The sequence below is a fragment of the Camelus ferus genome, chromosome 2 (genome assembly GCF_009834535.1).
Source record: "Camelus ferus isolate YT-003-E chromosome 2, BCGSAC_Cfer_1.0, whole genome shotgun sequence".
NCBI lineage: Eukaryota > Metazoa > Chordata > Mammalia > Artiodactyla > Camelidae > Camelus > Camelus ferus.
In genome coordinates this window covers 36,650,914-36,668,614 of record NC_045697.1, presented here as the reverse complement: position 1 = coordinate 36,668,614, position 17,701 = coordinate 36,650,914, and the positions used below count along the sequence as shown (strand labels likewise).

Sequence of the window (17,701 nt, the reverse complement as noted above, 5' to 3'; positions counted from 1 at the left end):
GCAAGGTGGAATGGGATTAGGATGAGTCTGTGAACAATTACAAGTCATTCATGTGGTGGTGGTGGGTCTTCATTCCATACATGTAAACAGTTTTTCCTGTAAACTGTAAAATACCAAGGCTCTGCTAGCAAAGAGGAATGAAGAAATGATTATGATGTAGGAAACCAACAGCAACATTGCAAGAACACTTATAGGGCATGGAAATCACTGCTCTTTACAGGATAGTTTCAAAGACCTAAGGCTAACTCTATGTTTTTATCTTCCACCTTCTAGGAATGTGTGTGTGTGTGTGTGTGTGTGTGTGTGTGTGTGTGTTTATGAAGGTTAGGGTAATGTAAGAAAGGATGACCACAATGACACCAAAGTCACATCACCGTTTTCCCTGGACTGACTCAGATCTCATCATACAATAGATGAACAAGCCTTAATAGACTCCAGGAGGAAACAAACATGGAGGTTAAAAACTCAAAAAGGAAATGAAATCAAGCAGAAGCACTGGATGGGAAAGAGATCCGGATAGACAGAGCTGAGAGAAGAAACAAAAGGATTGACAATGCAGTAAAGTGAAGAAAAAAGAAGGGGAAAAAAAAAATCCAGACTACGTAGAAGTAGAACCAGTTTCAGTATTATTGTGAGTTGTATCAGTTAAATTACATTGTTGCCAATAACTGAAAACTTGACTATAATGGCTTAAACAAGGAGTTATTTGGGGTTTTTCCACATAATATGAACTCTGGAAGTTGACAGCTGCTAACATAGGTTCAGCAGCTTGGTGACGTTAGGGCTGACATCTCCACCATTTCAGGATGGTTGCCATAGTTCCAGCCCATTACATTTGAGTTTCAGGAGGAAAGAATATAGAAGTTGGGATAATGCCAGCTGTTCTGTCCTCTTTATCAGAACAGCAGATGCAGTACCAGAACCACCCTCTCCATCAGTATACTTCTAGTTACATTCATTGGCCAACTGGTCACACGGTCATCTCTAACAGCAAGGGCAAGTGTAAAAGCAAGTATTTATCTGGGTCCATTTCCTCTGCAAACAAAATCTAGGTTCTGTAAGCAAGGAAGAAGGGAGTATGTGATATTGGATAGACAGTATCAACAGAGTCTGCTCCGTGAATACTTACTGAGACAGTGTATGACAAAGAAGCTAATATGATATCTGGCACATAATGGATACTCGGTAATAAAAAAGCTGAAGAGACGGAACTTATTTGAGATGGAAGGATAGGAGGTGGCCTGTATCTCAGAGGTCAGGTTCTCACACTACAAGACTGACAAATTAAAAGTTTATACTTGATTTTGTGGATCCTTCAAATACCCAGCAGAAACAGTGCCGTACACTTGAAGAACAGTATGAACAGTCGGAGGGGGGTGGCTGTCCATATATCCTTAACGGGTGGGATGGTTATTGTAAAGCAGGAGGAAAGAAAAAGCTGGGCCATATGCAGAGAAATAGCAAATGTCACAGGAAATAAGCAAATGCAGAGGTAGCCTCAGTTCTGAAGAGGGCTTTTAAGAGGTGGAAGACAAATAGCATACAGAGTCTGTAAGTGTACTGTGTATACACACATGTGCACTTTATAAATATTTCACAGGCTGCCAAGCCATTCTTCAGCATCGTGATATAGGAGAGCTTTCCATACACGCAAACAAATTATCTCAACATATCCCTTCTATCAACTTTGCAACGTTATTACAAGACTATTAACTTTGTTGCTTTTAAGAAAGTTTAAGGGATAACGTTTAGAATCTGTGTCTACACTGTCTAAGCAAAGAGAGGGACTGAATTAAACTCTGAGTTTTTTTTTTAACAATGATAACCAACCACAATAATGAATTTAAACTCACCACAAAATCCTCTCCATAATAATAAATTCTTTTTTTGTGACATTTCTGAGGATAGCCGTTGTAGGTCATAATTTTCATCTCTGCTTAATTTCTTGAGGGTGAATGCGCCTACAAGTCAGAAGTGTCACAGAGCCATGGGCACCTGGCCCTTTTCCTGGTGCCCTTCTGAATCCCTAATGCCATCTCCTTCTCTGTCTAGTGGAAAGTGGTGGTGCAGGGTAACTGCAAAGATGTCCCGGAATATCCCTGTAGGGATAGCCGTTGGGAGAACATATATTTAGAGATCATCTTGGTTCAAATAATTGTTTTTAGTCAGTATCCAATTAGGGATCTTAATCAGGTTGTAAGACAAAAAAGATGTGCTTGAAATGATTTCTTCACTATGGATGAATTATGAACTGACATTACCATACAGTTAAACATCACTAATTACAGACATTCAACATAGGAATGTTTCACTTTGACCACCAATCCCTCTTAACCTAAGAGGGTTACTGTATTAGTTTGGATACAAGTTTTTGCTACTTCAGTAAAGACCCCCAAGTAACCGTGAGTTCACAGAAATGTGTGCTTTCTCATATAGAAAATCAGGTAGGTGATCCAAGGCAGGTATGACAACTTCACCACCACCGTGAACCCAGGCTCCTTCTCGTCTTACTACACTGTCCTCCTCAACAAATGACTTTTATTTCATGACCTGTATTAGTCTGTTGAGTTGCCATAACAAAATGCCACAGCCGTGAGTGGTGGGGCTCAAATAATAGGAATTCATTTTCTCACAGTTCTGGAGGTTGGAGTCCGAGATCAAGGACTGGTTGCTGGTGAGCCCTCTCTTTCTTACTTGCCGATAGCTGCCTTTTTGCTGTGTCCTCATGTGAAATTTTTTCTGTGTGTGTGCACACCCCTGGGGTCTCCTCCTCTTCTTATAAGGGCTCCAGCCCTATTGGATTAGGGCCCAACCCTTATGACCTTATTTAACCTTAATTGCCTCCTTAAAGGCCTTGTCTCCAAATACAGTCACACTGGGAGTTAGGGCTTCAACGTATGAATTCGGGGGAAGATACAGTTCATCCATAACATGGTGTAGCATAGGTGCTCCAGCTCCCACCAGAATGTCCACATCCCCTCCAGAAAGCAGAGGAAAAAAGAGGGAAGGGCACATTTCCTCCCTTTAAGGATGACGACAGACATTTAAATGCCTCACTTCCACTCAAATCCCACTGGCCAGATCCTAGTCACGTAGCCATACCTAACTGCAGAGCAGGCTGGGAAATAGATTGTTTAGTGGAACTTCCATGTGCCTGGCTTAAGTTTCTACTCAGAAGGGAGAATAGATGTTAGGAGATGACCAGCAGCGTCAGCTACAGTTGGAAAGGTTTTGTTGTCTGATATAATCATATCGGTATCTCCATTTTGTCCCATCTCTCTCCGCTCCCTTTTTCTACCCTCCGTCTCCCCTCCAGAGTATTGGTTCCACTCAGTGCAATCCGGGAGGAGGCCTGATGCATCCTTACAACTGAGGGCTACTCTGGGGCATCCATAGGAGACTTGGAAGCTTTATGATACCAAAGTCCTCTTTCCCTTCGAGGATAAGGAGATAAAATGTGGGAGGAGATGATGCAACCAGCAATGTGAGGGTAATTACAGGAGAATGTAGGGTCAAGGAAAAGAACTGAGATGGAAACATTAGCACACTTTGTCTGCCAGTGGGAGTGATAACCCTTTGTCCTATTTTTAAATCTCTCCAGCAAGAACAGACCTTTTGTGGGGGAGAAGATGTTAAGAGCCAGTTGACTTTCCACATTATTTCACTCTGAGCAAGAACTGGCTCTTGCCTCCTGCTTCATGTCTTTTGAAAGTGGAATGTCTCCTTCCGTTAGCATTTTAAATCTGGTTCCTCCAAAATTGTGCAATTTCCTGCCATTTCTCCTACAATAATCGAGCCAAGTTCTGCTTTGGGGGACTCTCCCCTGTTGCTTTAAGGTTTCCCAAAAGCCTTCCATTAATCTCTTACTCTTCCATGCCTTTGTGGGAACACTTTGTTCTGGCACTCTTGGCCAGCTTTTTGAAAGTGCATCTTGTTACCTTGGCCCCTTTTCAATCAACAAGTATTTACTGAGCACTGTCTTTGCTCCACTGCCATCTAGATCCTGTAGAATAAAGACATAAACTCTGAGGTCCAGAAAGCACCTTAGAGCTAGCTGCTTATTTTCCAAAGGAGGAAACTGAGGTCCAAAGAATACACAACTTGCCCCAGGGTCATGAGGCCGTTTAGAAAAATAACCTACTGAGTTTTCCCATTTCCTCTTCTCATTAGGACTGATGCTTGGATTGAGAAGATGAAAGAAAGCGTATGGAACATTATGGCAACTTCTCTAAGCCAAGCTTCATGCTTTCAGTGTGTTATGTAAATTGCATCATCTCCCAAACAACTTAGTAGGAGTATTCTGTGAGAATTCGACTAAAAAAAAAAAAACTCCAAAATATAAATTAATTAAATTATGCACAACAGCCTCTCCTACCCCAGGGCCCTATCTAGACAGAACTAATAATCTAAATTCTGGACATGCTAAAAGCTAAGGGCCAGATTCTGGAACCTGGGGCTGCCGATGTTCTGTAGGGATTCTCAGGTAGCAGGGAACCAGACATCTAGGCATCTGTCTTACTCTTGGCTTCATTTAATTTGCTACGCTTAAATTGCTATAAATTGCTCATTTTATCTTCCCAACAACCCTGTGACGTGAATATCACTATCCCCATTTTACAGATGAAAACATCCAGGCTTAAAGAGGAATTCCTGGGCCTGATTGCCAGAAGATTAAGGTGGAAGTCAGGTCTTATTGATGTCTCTTCTTGATGTCTACTTAAGTGCTAGAATAAGTCACATTCCCTCTTCTCGGTGCAGCTTCCTGTGCAGATGGTGCAGGAGTGTGGGGGCAGAGGCACTTAGGTGCACAGGGGTTTGGCTGTCAAGATGAGCCTCATGGTGAATGCTTGCCCTCACAGCTGATCTCTCCGTGCAGCTCTAAGGCTTGTACTCCTCCTTTCAGCACAGAAAGAAGAGCTCTTTCAGGATGAGTCAGGATAAGACCCTGAACCTTCAGAATGGATCTGGCTCCTCTGGGGAGAATGCAGAGGCTAGAAAAGACTGTGGGAATTGTGTGGGGATGGAGAGAAAAGAAAGGTAGACCTGAGCAGGTGCTTGTACCACTTTCCTACCTGGCTCTGTCTGGCCTGAAATGGGATTCCAGGGGAAAGGCAACATTCTGTACCATCTTTTGGACCCATGTGATTGCTTTCTTTATGGAAATGAGTTCTGCCTTCATAACTTTCCAAGTGTTTCAGGTCAAAGAATGGAGTTATGTATCTGTGTACACATGCAGAAAAAGATGTCTGAAATAATATTCATAGAAAATATTATTAGTTGTGATTAAAGTGAAAAGAGTTTGGTGATTGTTAATTTCTTCTCTCTACTTTCTGTACTTTTTAAAATAATGAGCTGGAATTATTTTTTTAACCAGAAAAAAATGAGACTTTTTTTTTTTTCATTTTTCCTTATCATTTGGGAGACAAAGAAACCACCACATGTATCCACTCGCTTAGAATGTGATTGCTTCCTCCTGGATGCTTGGAAATTTCAAAATGACATTGTGTGTAAAATAATATCTTCTGGTCATGCAGACAGTTTGAGAAGAGAGAAGAAAATAGGATACATACCCAGTTTTGAATCTGAGAATGTGTCTGCCTTATACCAGTCACACATCATAGCCTTCCTGGTTCCAAGAACAGGCTGTCTGATATTTCATGTCCCCAGGCAGCTTCACCGGTGGACTTTCCAGCTATTCGCTCACTGTCCCTTAAGGCAAAGGGAGCAGTTTACTAATTATGTTTACTAAATACTACATATTTAGCTAATTATGATGACCCAGGATCAAGTATGAGACATTCACAGAATAAACAGGAAAAATGAATGAGGTGCTTTCAAATCGGAATCCAAGAAGAAAGATGATGACTACTCCACAGTGGGTACTAGGAAGTAAACAAGAATCAAAATACCCCCTGAGTATCTTAGAGCGAAGCCAATGAAATGTTGGCCTGGGGCACTAAAGCAGGCTGGGGATTTCCGTCTTAAAGAGGCCTCTTAGCAATAAACATGTGAACATCTAATAGGATTTGTTTACGTGATTACCCTCATAAAGGCACAGAAATAGACTCCATCAATTTCCCAGTCCGTGATTACAGACAGCTCATATTTTACTTTATCTCAGGAGGAAAACTGCCACCGTTGACCAACCCAATTCTCTCTCTCTAGCCTGACTTCCAATGACTGTTGCATTTTTAAAATTCCTCGCAGATATCTAAAGGTTGTAGTCTTCAGAAGCCAGCTTATCTAATGGATCAGGGCTGGGTCACTGAAAAGGGGAGCCAGGTAGAGGGAGCAGGGGAACATGGATCTTCTATTTTGAAGAACCGGGTCTTCACTGGAGAAAGTTGACTGTCCTGGACCTGCTCTGTCCCACAAGTAGCCACCAGCCACATGTCGCTATTAAATTCACGTTAATTAAATTAGGTATGAGAGCCTCAGGAGAACCCAGCGACATAAACAGGAAGTTCCTGAGCTTGGACTTTCTCCTGCCTTTCGTCTTTCAAAGATGTTTGAGAGTGGTAACAGGGAGTATTGGTTACCTTAAGAAAATGTGCCATGAATTTTTCTTTTAAAATAGTCTGTTCTCTTTTCATGTGCACCAAAAGAAGTTTAGAAGGAGGCACATCCAGTGATCAACAGTGGGACTCAGATGGGACTATCTCTCTACAAGAGGGACAGCAGGGCCACAGGGCAGAAGGAGGATGGGATGGGGGTGGAGACACCAAGGGACTTTCAACTTGTTCCTTTATCTCCCTCTGGGTTGTTGAGATTTTTTTTTTCTTCCACGAGGATGCTTTAACTTTTAATGTGAGAAAACTAATAAGGAGATTTAAGAATAAATGAGAAAGTAAGCAATCACATGGATCCCAAATTCTAGCCAATCTCATTTTTCTCCTCTAAGAACAAAGATTGTAAGGAATAATAAACAAATGTTGGGGAGGATATCTTGTTCGTTTTCACCTCCCATATGTTTGGCCTGGTCCAAAGCAGCTGGCGCAGCATTGTTTACCCACAGTGGGTGTGTGACTTCAGGTTGGCCTGGTGTCCTTGGCTCTGCAGTTCTAAAATTAATATGAGGCTAGCTGGGAACTTACCCTCCTTCAGTGCTGTAGGAGCAGAGATTGGAGTTCTGTGATTTGCTTGGTAAGTCCTTCCTTGCATTCAGATTTCACTGAGATGCCCAGTTTGCTCTCTATCAATGCGGTCAAATAGAAATTGAAATGTTCCACCCTATAAAGTTTAGCTGGCCCATCCTTTTGCCTGCAAGTACTTAACACTAACCTCTACCCATATGTTTTATCATTCCCTTGGTCAGGCTGTCAATTTTCTTTTCTTGTTTAAGGGAAATCCATGGAGTCATTAAGCTCAGAAAATATTCTGAAATGTTTTCTCAACTTTCATTTGCATTTGGCTTTTGATGAATTACAATGTTTTATACATAGTAGCTGGGCAACTTTTAAACTTACTTACCAGCAAAATATACTCGTGTGGTTGAAGATAGATAGATAGATAGATAGATAGATAAATAGATAGATAGGATATTTCTCTATGATATATATCTATATAATATATCTATTTTATATTTATGTATGGAGATATATGTATATATATACATATATATGTATATAGTCCATGAAGAATAAAGGGGGAAATTGCTGGAGAAGGTGGAAAGAGACTTACACAGCACAATTAAAATGTAAAACCTGTCAAAGAGCTACACAGAAGGAGGGTTGGGTAGGAAGAGCTTCAGCCTGCATTGCAGCTCTGAGAGTCTGCCAGGCTGATGGAGAGTCTTGAGCAAAAGCAGCCCATTAGCGGAGTGCACACTGGGCAGGAAAGCCCAGCTCCGGTGCCCCCAGCTGCCCTCAGTCATCGGCAGGGAGCAGCCTGGGGCACCGTGGCCTTGGTGCGAATGCTGTCATGGGCCTGATGGTGGGAGCAGGAAGCTGTCAGTCCACAATGCTCGCTATGGCAGGTTCTCTTGAGGGAGATCTTTCCAGACACCTTCTTTTATTTGAAGGGAAACTCTTCCCCAGAAGTCCACCAGCTGACTTCTCCTAAATTCCCATTGCCAATACTGGGCCCCATATTCTAGCTGCAAGGGAGGCTGAGAAGGGAATGCATCTCCATCCTCTTCCAGGAAGGAGGAACAGCAGCCAACAGGTCTACCATGCAGAAGTTGATGTGATCAGAGCCTCTGGGTTCAAACTGATCAGAATGCTGGCTCCTCTACTTAATACCACTGTTGAGCAAGTTGCTTAGTTACTCGGTGCCTTAGTCTCTTCCTCTGCTGTGTGAAGTAAATGCAACAATATATGTAAAGCCCTGTATAGTATCTGCCACATGCTGCCTGGTAGGCATCATAGCTATTTGCATATCTAGGATCACAGAGGGTCTCCTGGGGCCCAGGGTTCGTCCAGATGCTCTGGCTGAAGGTTTGGCTAAGCTGGATTTACATTGTTGTGATGCTAAATTTTTATTGCACCCTGACCCCTATAGCCATCTTTAATTCTTCAGACTTACTGCCTATCATTGTCATATATTTTTAAAAGCTTTTAGCTGGCAGCCTTTTCTATTAAACTTATTTCCAAAGAAGCTCCTAGAGATAGAAAAAGTGTCTTTGGATCCTATGGGAGGTGCCAACCTCCTTGGAGATTCCATCTACTCCTCTTTCGCTTTGCTCCTGTGTCTGATGCCTTGGTCTGTTCTCACGACAGCTCAGAGCAAGCACTAGTTTCACACAACCCTACGCCTCATCTCAGCTCTGTTTCCCAATCACCTTGCTTCAAAGTAGGGCGAATTCAGAAAGAGGACATAAAGGCGCTATTAGGATTTTCCTTTAAAATTTGATACACTGTTAAATGGGACGGAAATTGGCACAACCTTTCTGAAGTGCAGTTTGACGCATCAAATATTTAAATGCACTGTCCCTTGACACAGCAACTCCACTTCTGTAAATGTAAGCAATAAATTAAGTCCATAAAGCATTGCTTACATTAGCAAACATTTCTGACAACCTAAATATCTGTTATTAGTAAATATGTTAAATAATTGTGGCATTTCCATATTATGAAATTTCCGTGTTGGAACCTTTTTTAAAACATGAGGAAGATCTTTATGTACTGATGTGAAAGGGTGTCTACAACAGATTGTTGAATTTTAAAACAGCAAAATATAGACCATTGTTTATCACATTGTATCAGTTTTCCATTACTTCATAACAAACCATCCCTAAAAGTTTCGTGCCTTAAAACAGCAATATTTATTTATTCATGATTCTGTGATTTTACGATTTGAGTTGGGACAACTCAGCTAGGACAGCTCGTCTTTCCTGTATGTGGTGCTGGCCGGACGCACTCATATCTCAGAGGCTTAAGCAGGAATGATTGGGACGGGTCCCTCCACCTGGTCTCTCTCTTCCCATCCTCTATTCCTCAAGGAGGCTAGTCCAGGCTGTGCACATAGCAGTAGCATTCCAAGAGAGCTGAGAGCAGAAAAGGGAAATCTGGTAGTTTGGCTCAGGAAACTTACAATGTTATTTCTCCCAATTTCTGTTGGTCAAAGCAACTTGCAAGGCTGGACCAGAATCAAGGAGTGGAGAAATAGACTCCACCTCTTTTTTGTTTTAATTGAAATGTATTTGATTTACAATGTTAGTTTAAGGTGTATAGTAAAGCTATTCAGTTATACATATACATACATATATACATATATTTTCAGGTTCTTCCCCATACAGCTTATTACAAGAAATTGATTACATTTCCCTGTGCTGTACAGTAGGTCCTTGTTCTTTATCTGTTTTATATATAGTAGTGTGTGTCTGTTAATCCCAAATTCCTAATTTATCCCTCCCCCACTTTCCCCTTTTGTAACCATAGTTTTTTTTTTCTATGTCTGTGAGTCTATTTCTGGTTTGTAAATAAAATTTGTATCTTTTTTTCAGATTCCACATATAAGTGATATCATATGGTATTTGTCTTTCTCTGTCTGACTTACTTCACTTAATATGATCATCTCTAGGTCCATCCATGTTGCTGCAAATGGCATTATTTCATTATTTTTATGGCTGAGTAGTATTCCATTGTCCATATATACCACATTTTCTTTATCCATTCATCTGTCAGTGGACATTTAGGTTATTTCTATGTCTTGGCTATTGTCAATAGCACTGCTATGAACATTGGGGTGCGTGTGTTTTTTCAAATTAGAGTCCTCTCTGGATATATGCCCAGGAGTGGGATTGCTGGATCATATGTAGACTCTGCCTCTTAGTGGGAGTTGCTGTCTCAAAGCCATCATCCAAAATGTCCCTCAATCATCCTCACTTCCTGGGATCCATGCCTTTGTATAGTCCCTCCCTTACTGAACCTGGACCAACCATGTGATCAACAAACTTCTGAGTGTGTGACGGTGTGTCACTTCTGAGGCTAGATCATAACAAGCCTTGCACCTTCCACCTTGCTTTCTTGGACTGCTCCCAGTGTGGGAAGTCAGATGCCATTTCACAAGGAAATTCAAGCAGCCTCTGAAGAGTCCCACATGAAGAGGAAATGAGGCATCCTGCCAGCAGCCGGCACCGATATGTCGGCTGTGGGAGTGAGCCACCATGGAAGCGAATCCTCCAGCTCCATCACATCTTCAAATGACTGTGGCCCCATCCAACATGTGAGCCCCCAAGCCCCCCGAAACCACTCAGTCAAGCCACCCCCTAATTCCTGGTCCATAGAAACTGAGAGATAGTAAATGATTGGTGTTATTTTAAGCCACTGAATTTTAGAGTGATTTGTTATACAACATTAAATAATGAATAACAGATGTAAATAATTTGTGACCTGTGTGTGTTTGTACATCCACATAAATATACACATATACATAGCACACAGATATAGTCTGTCTCCTTATCTGTCTGTCTGTCCATCTATCTAATTATTATCCCTAGAGACTGGGAATAGGGTGTGTGTGTGTGTGTGTGTTGTTGTTGTTGTTGTTGTTATTGTTGTTGGGCATTAAGAGGCAGGCAGACTTACACTTTTTGCTGGAAACCCTTTTCCTTTCACACTTGTTTGAGTTTTTTCATTAAGAATGTTTTGCTTGTATAATTTTTTAAACAAAAAAATAATTTCTCTTGATGTTTCAAAGCATTTGTATGTACACATGAATATGAGCAACTTGGCTGGGAAGGAGGTACAACTCCACGCACGAGTCTTCGGAGGCCATCTGGCATGATTGCTCTGGATATTTCAGTCCGAGTAACTGTACCACACGCCCCAGAGCATCAGCACAGGCTTGTTGGACCAAGACAAATGCTCTCCAACCAAGTATCGCATTGAGATTGCACTAATAAGGCAACTACAATGAGATTTAAGCATCCGTTTTCCTTTGAAATGAGATTTTCCCAAAAAGACATCTAACCTAGTCAGTGAAATGCAATTAGTACATACAGCTGGATCTACTTTAGAACACTAAGAATCTGTTTGAAAAAGCAAACACAAAATGGGGTCCAGCTGTCTGAACCAGTTTCGAGGGCTCCACATTTAAAAACACAGTGCTCCTATCTGTTTTCTAACGGCTTTTTACATTGCAATGTGGTTTTAAAAATCAACCGACCCAATTAATTGATCAGTGCAAATGACCGAGTCTTTTCAAAATACGGAATCTAAAGCCTTTTGTCCCCTGAAAATGGAGGTGTCATAGAATCTTTCTTTTTCCTAAAGTCTAAGATAACTCTGTGAATTTCTTTCCAGATTGTAAGAAACCTGAGACCCCTGACATTGTTATTTTCATCCATAACATCTATTATTACTATTTTTATTTCATATTTATTAAGTATTGACAGTAGCCTCAGGGCTGTAAACAAAATTCTAGAGGAGATGATCACCTTTACCTGATAGATTGCAGTTTGGTTCTCTTCTCTATGACTGTCCCAGAATGTACAATATTTAATCCATGGAATTTCTCAGAGCCCTGAAAAAGGTAGTTTCACCTCAAGGGGAAATACCCCTAACTTAAAAAAAAAGAAAAGCATAAAATAAATATATGTATAAAGATGACATCTTCCTAACCCCTGGGGATCATAAGCAAGTTGCTCGGAATTTCTAGTGTTTGTGACTTAGTGGAAGACTTTAAATCTATATGTTCTTCCTCCTCTGATTAAAAACTTAGAGACATTGCTATCAAGTTGGATTTTTCCTGATGTCACGACTCCTTTTATTTACCCTTATTCCCCAACCATTGCCCAAAAATTCCCTTGAAGATGGGAATCTGGGGCACTTAATGTGTATAAATATGAAAAAGACAGTCTTTCCCCAGGGACTGCAGTTTTCTCAGGAGCCAGTTAGGAGAAACTGGAGCCACTGCCAAGTAATTTGGGATTTTTAGTGTGCAGGTTTGAGAACTGCATATCTGATTCGTATGCCCATCTCCAAGACTCACGTGGTTTCGAGCAAGCCCTGTACATCCTTCTAGGCCTGTTCCCTTCAAGGATATGACACTTATTTGTGAGCGAAGCATTATAAAACTGTTGTTACATGGATGACAAAGGTGTAGAGCAGGAATCACTGGACTGGAGAGAGGGTGCCCGGCTGTGTGCACTTGTTTGTGTTGACTCAAAGCCGCTTAGCAGAAAATTCTTAAGGAAGTTTTCCTGGGTTGTGTTGAAAAATCTAGGATGTAGAAAGACTTCATTTTTAACACTGGTTTTGGAGATGAGGCAAACACCTGACTGACACACTTTGGAATTTCAGTGTAAGATTTATTTTCACATGCATTTTATACATAGGTATAGAAAACTTGTTCATGTAAGAGACAAGTTAAAATTCAGCACAAATTCATGAAGTTGCAGGGAAGAAACGCCCCTTCTGGTTGGGGACAGAAATATAGATAGAGCAAGAAGGATCTTTTTTTTTTTTTTAAAGGAGGTACTGGGGATTGAACCCAGGACCTCACACATGCTAAGCATGTGCTCTACCACTGAGCTATCCTCTCCAAGGGGGCGCTTAACATAGCGTCTGCTTTCTGAGGAGCTGGATGGGGAACGATGCAGGCCTTCCTGCCGTCCTTTCTGGGCTGTGATCCCCACAAGAGTCTGACTCCTCCAACCAGTGAGAGGGGAGTAAATGGAATCAGGAGAGCAGAGACCTGTATCGGCTTGCCTGGCTTCCCACATGGCCTGCCTTTCACCGGGAGACAGAGGCTGCACAGGCAGCCTCCCTTCATCCAAGTCTCGCCTGACAAAGTCCAAGAGGCAGAGGGAAAGAGGCCCTTGCTTTTCAGTGCAGCAGCCCAATACCCAGGGAAGGACCTGTTCTCCCTGCGCACCGATCAGACTGGTCATTACTGGTCCTTTTGGGAGAGCAAGACTGGAGCCGGGGAGGTGGCTGGAAGTGTGGTTCCAGATTGCTCCTTCCTGGGGAATGAATCGGAAATTCCTTCTGAAATAGGGACAGGAAAATCAGTGTTTCCTGGCTCTGCCTCAACACGAATAAATGTAATCCCTGAGAATAAATTATCACAAGGGCATTTGCACTGCCATCAACGCATGCTCACCAGAACCCATCTAAGAGGAGAGGTCAGGGAGGGTGTGGCTGGTCATGAGTCACCATATATTTAAAAATTCATGTAAAACACAAAACAGGCAGCTCCTGCTTAGTTATATATTAAACAAATAGGCAAATAAATAATATGCTAACAAATCACATCAAGTACAACAAAGGAAATGGGTGTGGGGGGATATGTCTCTAGGAAATGACATTTGAGCTGAGACCTGAAAGATGAGAAAGAGACAGGAAGAGAGAGCAAGTGTGTGCTTTTGGCCGGGGAGGTGAGGATGTGGGGCGGAGGTCATTAGAAGGCAGTCCAGGAAGAGCAAAGCTGCGAGATGGAGAAAAGTTTGGAGTGTTCAAGAAACTGACAGCAAGCTAGTGTCGCCGAGGTAATGCTGGAGAAGTAAGCGGGGATTAAATCATGCCAAGCCTAGCAGGCCAAGTTAGGGATTTTATATGTCATTTCTTCCTTATTGCACTGGAAAGGTTTGAGGCTTTTAGATAGGCTAATGCCATAATCTGAATTACTTTTTAAAAAGTCTACTCTGGCTGGAATGTGGACAGTAGGTCAGGTGGAGGGACTGAATTTGGGTAGATGACCAAGTTAGCAGACTACTGCGGCATCCAGGTGAGGGCTGATGGAAGGTCGGCAGTTGCAGTAGTGGAAGTGGAAGACAGCGGGCGCGGTTAATAATCATTTTGCAGGTGGAATTGACAGAATGTACTGATACATTGGTTGTGGGACTGAAGGGAGAGACTGAACAAGGCTCCATCCAGGCTGGAGCACTTTCAGGGATGAAAGGGCCGTTTGCTGAGATGGAAACAGCAGGAGGGGCGAGAAAAGATGAAGCATTGGCTTTGGATGGTGGAGTTTGTGATGGTTGTGAGACTCTGAGAATGCGGTCAGAAACTCAGAAGAGAGGTCTGAGCCAGAGATATAAATATGGGAGCTGTTGGCACAGAGATGATATTTAAAGCCTCAAGGTGGAGCTTTGGACTCCTCGTTGCCTCTCCCATGTGTGTAGGCTCGGGTGGTCTATGGCCACACCACCCTGAATGCGCCTGAGCCTCCATCTGCCGGCCTTGTAGCCATTGGCAGGCAAACAAGTTATTTGCTTAGAGGAGGAAAAGAAAAGCAATGAGTCCACAACGGTTTAAGGAAACCATTTTCTACCTCCTATTTTGATAAATCCATGTTCATCCTGAGCATCTTGTAAGGGTAAAAACGGGCTTGAGACAAAGCTAGCTCAGGTTCTGATTTCTTTATCGCAGAAGACTAAAATAGCTCCTCCAGCATTTTACATAGCTCAGATTTAATATTCCCTCCCTCAAAATGCACCAAAAACAAGGACATTTTCTCTGCATATAACTGGGCATATTACTTTTCTGGGACACTCTAAAAATGGGCCATTTTTCCTTGTGTGGCAAAGTTACGTTTGCTTTCCCATAATGATGAAACGCCATGAGGATTTTAATTGCCTCTGGACGTTTCTGCTGAGTTGGAGCCTGTCACTCATCTGGAAGATCCCACACCAAATGGAGTGGACGCTCTGAAGCCATGGAGCTTGAGCAGACCCAGGTCCCCACACCGGAAGCTGCCAGGGAGTGAGTAATTCTGGCTTTGGAAAGGGTACATTTGTAAAGCTAAATTAATATGTCCTGTTTTTCATCCATGACTTCTCTGTTTCCAGTTTTAAACAGTCAGCTGCCTTGGTTACATGACCATGCAAAAGATTTTCTTGGGAGGTTTGTGTGTTTATTGTCAATCCCAGAATGGACTTAACTCTTGGAACCAATTCAATCAGTACTGATCCAGATGTTCAAAGGAGAGGAAGGAGAAATGAAATCCGTCTACCTCACTGACCTTTCTGAATGGAAACCCCCGAAGCTTCTGACAGTCCCCAAATCTGCTGTCTGTATTCCCTGGTTGTGTAAAGCTGTGAGGCAGATGAGGAACATGAAAGCCTTCATTACCCCAGCTCCTTTCCAACATTTTGGTTTTTCGTTTCATACGATAAGGTTGAAAGGCCCATTTGATGGTTATGAACTGCATTTCCTCATCAAAGAACTCCAAGACCAGAGCCTATAAACATATCTGGGCACTGTGTTTAGCTGTAAACCACTGGGAAAGAAACATGAAATGACATCTAAACTCCATGCCCAGCCTGTCTCCCATCTTCTTTTTTTATTGCTGTGAGTCTGATCAATAAGCCTGCAGTCTCTGTTGAGAACCAAAAGCTGACCAACCTCAAGTTTAAAGGCTTAACGTGGCCCCAGAGCAAAGTACCCCCAAGCGCCACCAAACCAAATACAAGTGTTCCACGTGCAAGCAATTGCCCTGATGTCACAACTCCTGTATTTACAAAAACGGATGACTTGGACCTCGCTGGGAGGCATCTCCTTGTCTCCTAATGAAAGGTTTTACTTTCCTTTGACCAGCGGCCAGCTGCCCTGGGTAACCACACACGAGAGCTACATGCTAACAATTGGAAGTAAAGATGAGGCCAAAAAAAAAAAAAAAAAAAGTTGCAGTAGGACTTGAGGACTGAAAACACACCTGCCAATTTCTTCTCATCATGCAGAAGTTTCCGGGCTGGGACTTCATCCATCCCAGGGATTATTGACTAAAAGAAGCTCATAACTATTAGGCTTCTAAAGTCAAAAAGACAACCTTGTGATCAGGCCATGACAGAAGCACACACAGAGGCTGAGAGATTTACAGGGCAGTTCCTTGTTGGCAAATCAGAATCACGGTGGAGAGCCACGTGCCAGCAGCCAGCAGCACCCCGGGATGAGAGAGAAGAGAGGGCACGGGCTCTGTGTGGTCTATGGACCAGTCACATAAAGGCAGCACCAATTCACAGCTCTGGCGAGAGGCCGCTGAACTAGCCGATGATCCATGTTTCTGTTAAGAATTCTATTCCCAGAACTAAGAGTTTTGTTTAAGCAAGCTTTTTGGCCATCGCCAGAGCTGTCAGTCTACAGAAATGCTTAAGCAGACGGGTGGGGAAAACAAGACTCAGAAGACTACACTTCCAGAAAGGCAATTTCTGCATTTTTAACTAGCTGGTTCTCTTTGCAGGAGTGACTTAGTCTGTCAGATCCTCAGTTTCTTCATCTATAAAATGGAGCTATTTATAGGATTATGTTGAGAATCAAATGAAATAATGCAGGTGAGGTCACTGGCACAGGATCTGGCAGACAGTAAGCTCTCAGCAAGTGCTGACAAGGATCATGCTGCTGATGTGGCCGTGACTCTGAAGAGGAAGTGGAAGGAATCCTAATTTAAACGATAACCCTGTATCTTTAGAGGATATCTTTAAAAGTCTCATCTAGATCTTTAAGGGTCTTACCTAGAAGTCAATCATAAACTTGCTCATTCTTTTTCTTTGTCTACAAAGCTTTGCCAGTGTTTGCTTATGAGAGATGCTGTCTATGGAAAAATCTTTGAAAGATTTGGCAAGACATTGGAACGAGTCAGGATTGCTTGACTTGTCTGATACAGATTTCATGCCTCTGATAGAGATGCACGCTTCTTTGCACGTTTAAAAATTAAAAGATGCCCAGGATTCTGAGGCCTGTCCAGGCAGCGGCCAGCTCCTGCCTCTTTGGGAAGTGGCCCCCAGCGTGATGATGTCCCAGCCTGGTGATGACCTGGAGGGCCAATGACCCTGTGTTTATTTCCTTGTTGATTTCCTTTCCCCGGCTCCAAGCTCATTTTCCCACTGCCTGCAGGAAAACAACAGCCAGGGGTGCGGTGGGCCTGACTTGGCAGCCTCAAAGGTGAACAAAAGGGTCCTGGCTTTGGCAAGAGCAGAGGGAAGTTGGAGGGAGCCTCAGCCCCATCCAAACCATAACAGAGTTGTTGCCGATGCCCCTGGGTGGCTGCTCTGTGGGGACCACGCTCCCCGGGAGTCCCCAGGGACTGCTCTCAGATGTACAGGTCAGCTCTGTGCAGAGGCCTGCAGAAGGGGCAGGGGATGAGCTGGTGAACTCCAAGGCGGAGTGGTTCTCATGCATGTCTGGAAGACAGCGCACAGGGAAGAGAAGGAAAATTTTCCTGGGCCACTGCTGAGTCAGAAAAACTCAGCTCCCAAATGGACTTTACCTGGAGGCCTCCTCTGGCTGGGAACTGATCCACAATCCAGCAAAGGTAAGAG

General features: G+C 42.8%; 1 protein-coding gene across 5 annotated transcripts in view; it reads left to right on the top strand.

The window, feature by feature from the left end:
* Positions 1 to 17,295: 17,295 nt before the first annotated feature.
* LNX1 (ligand of numb-protein X 1) overlaps positions 17,296 to 17,701 on the top strand; it is a 167,578-nt gene continuing 167,172 nt past the window's right edge. For 2 of the 5 annotated variants that reach the window (XM_014567108.2, XM_032497416.1), the window contains exon 1: positions 17,297 to 17,694. The gene's annotated coding sequence lies outside the window, so the exon portion shown is untranslated. Of the gene's footprint in view, positions 17,695 to 17,701 lie in introns of all 5 variants that reach the window. The other 3 variants (XM_014567109.2, XM_032497408.1, XM_006194037.3) reach the window with 3 other exon arrangements.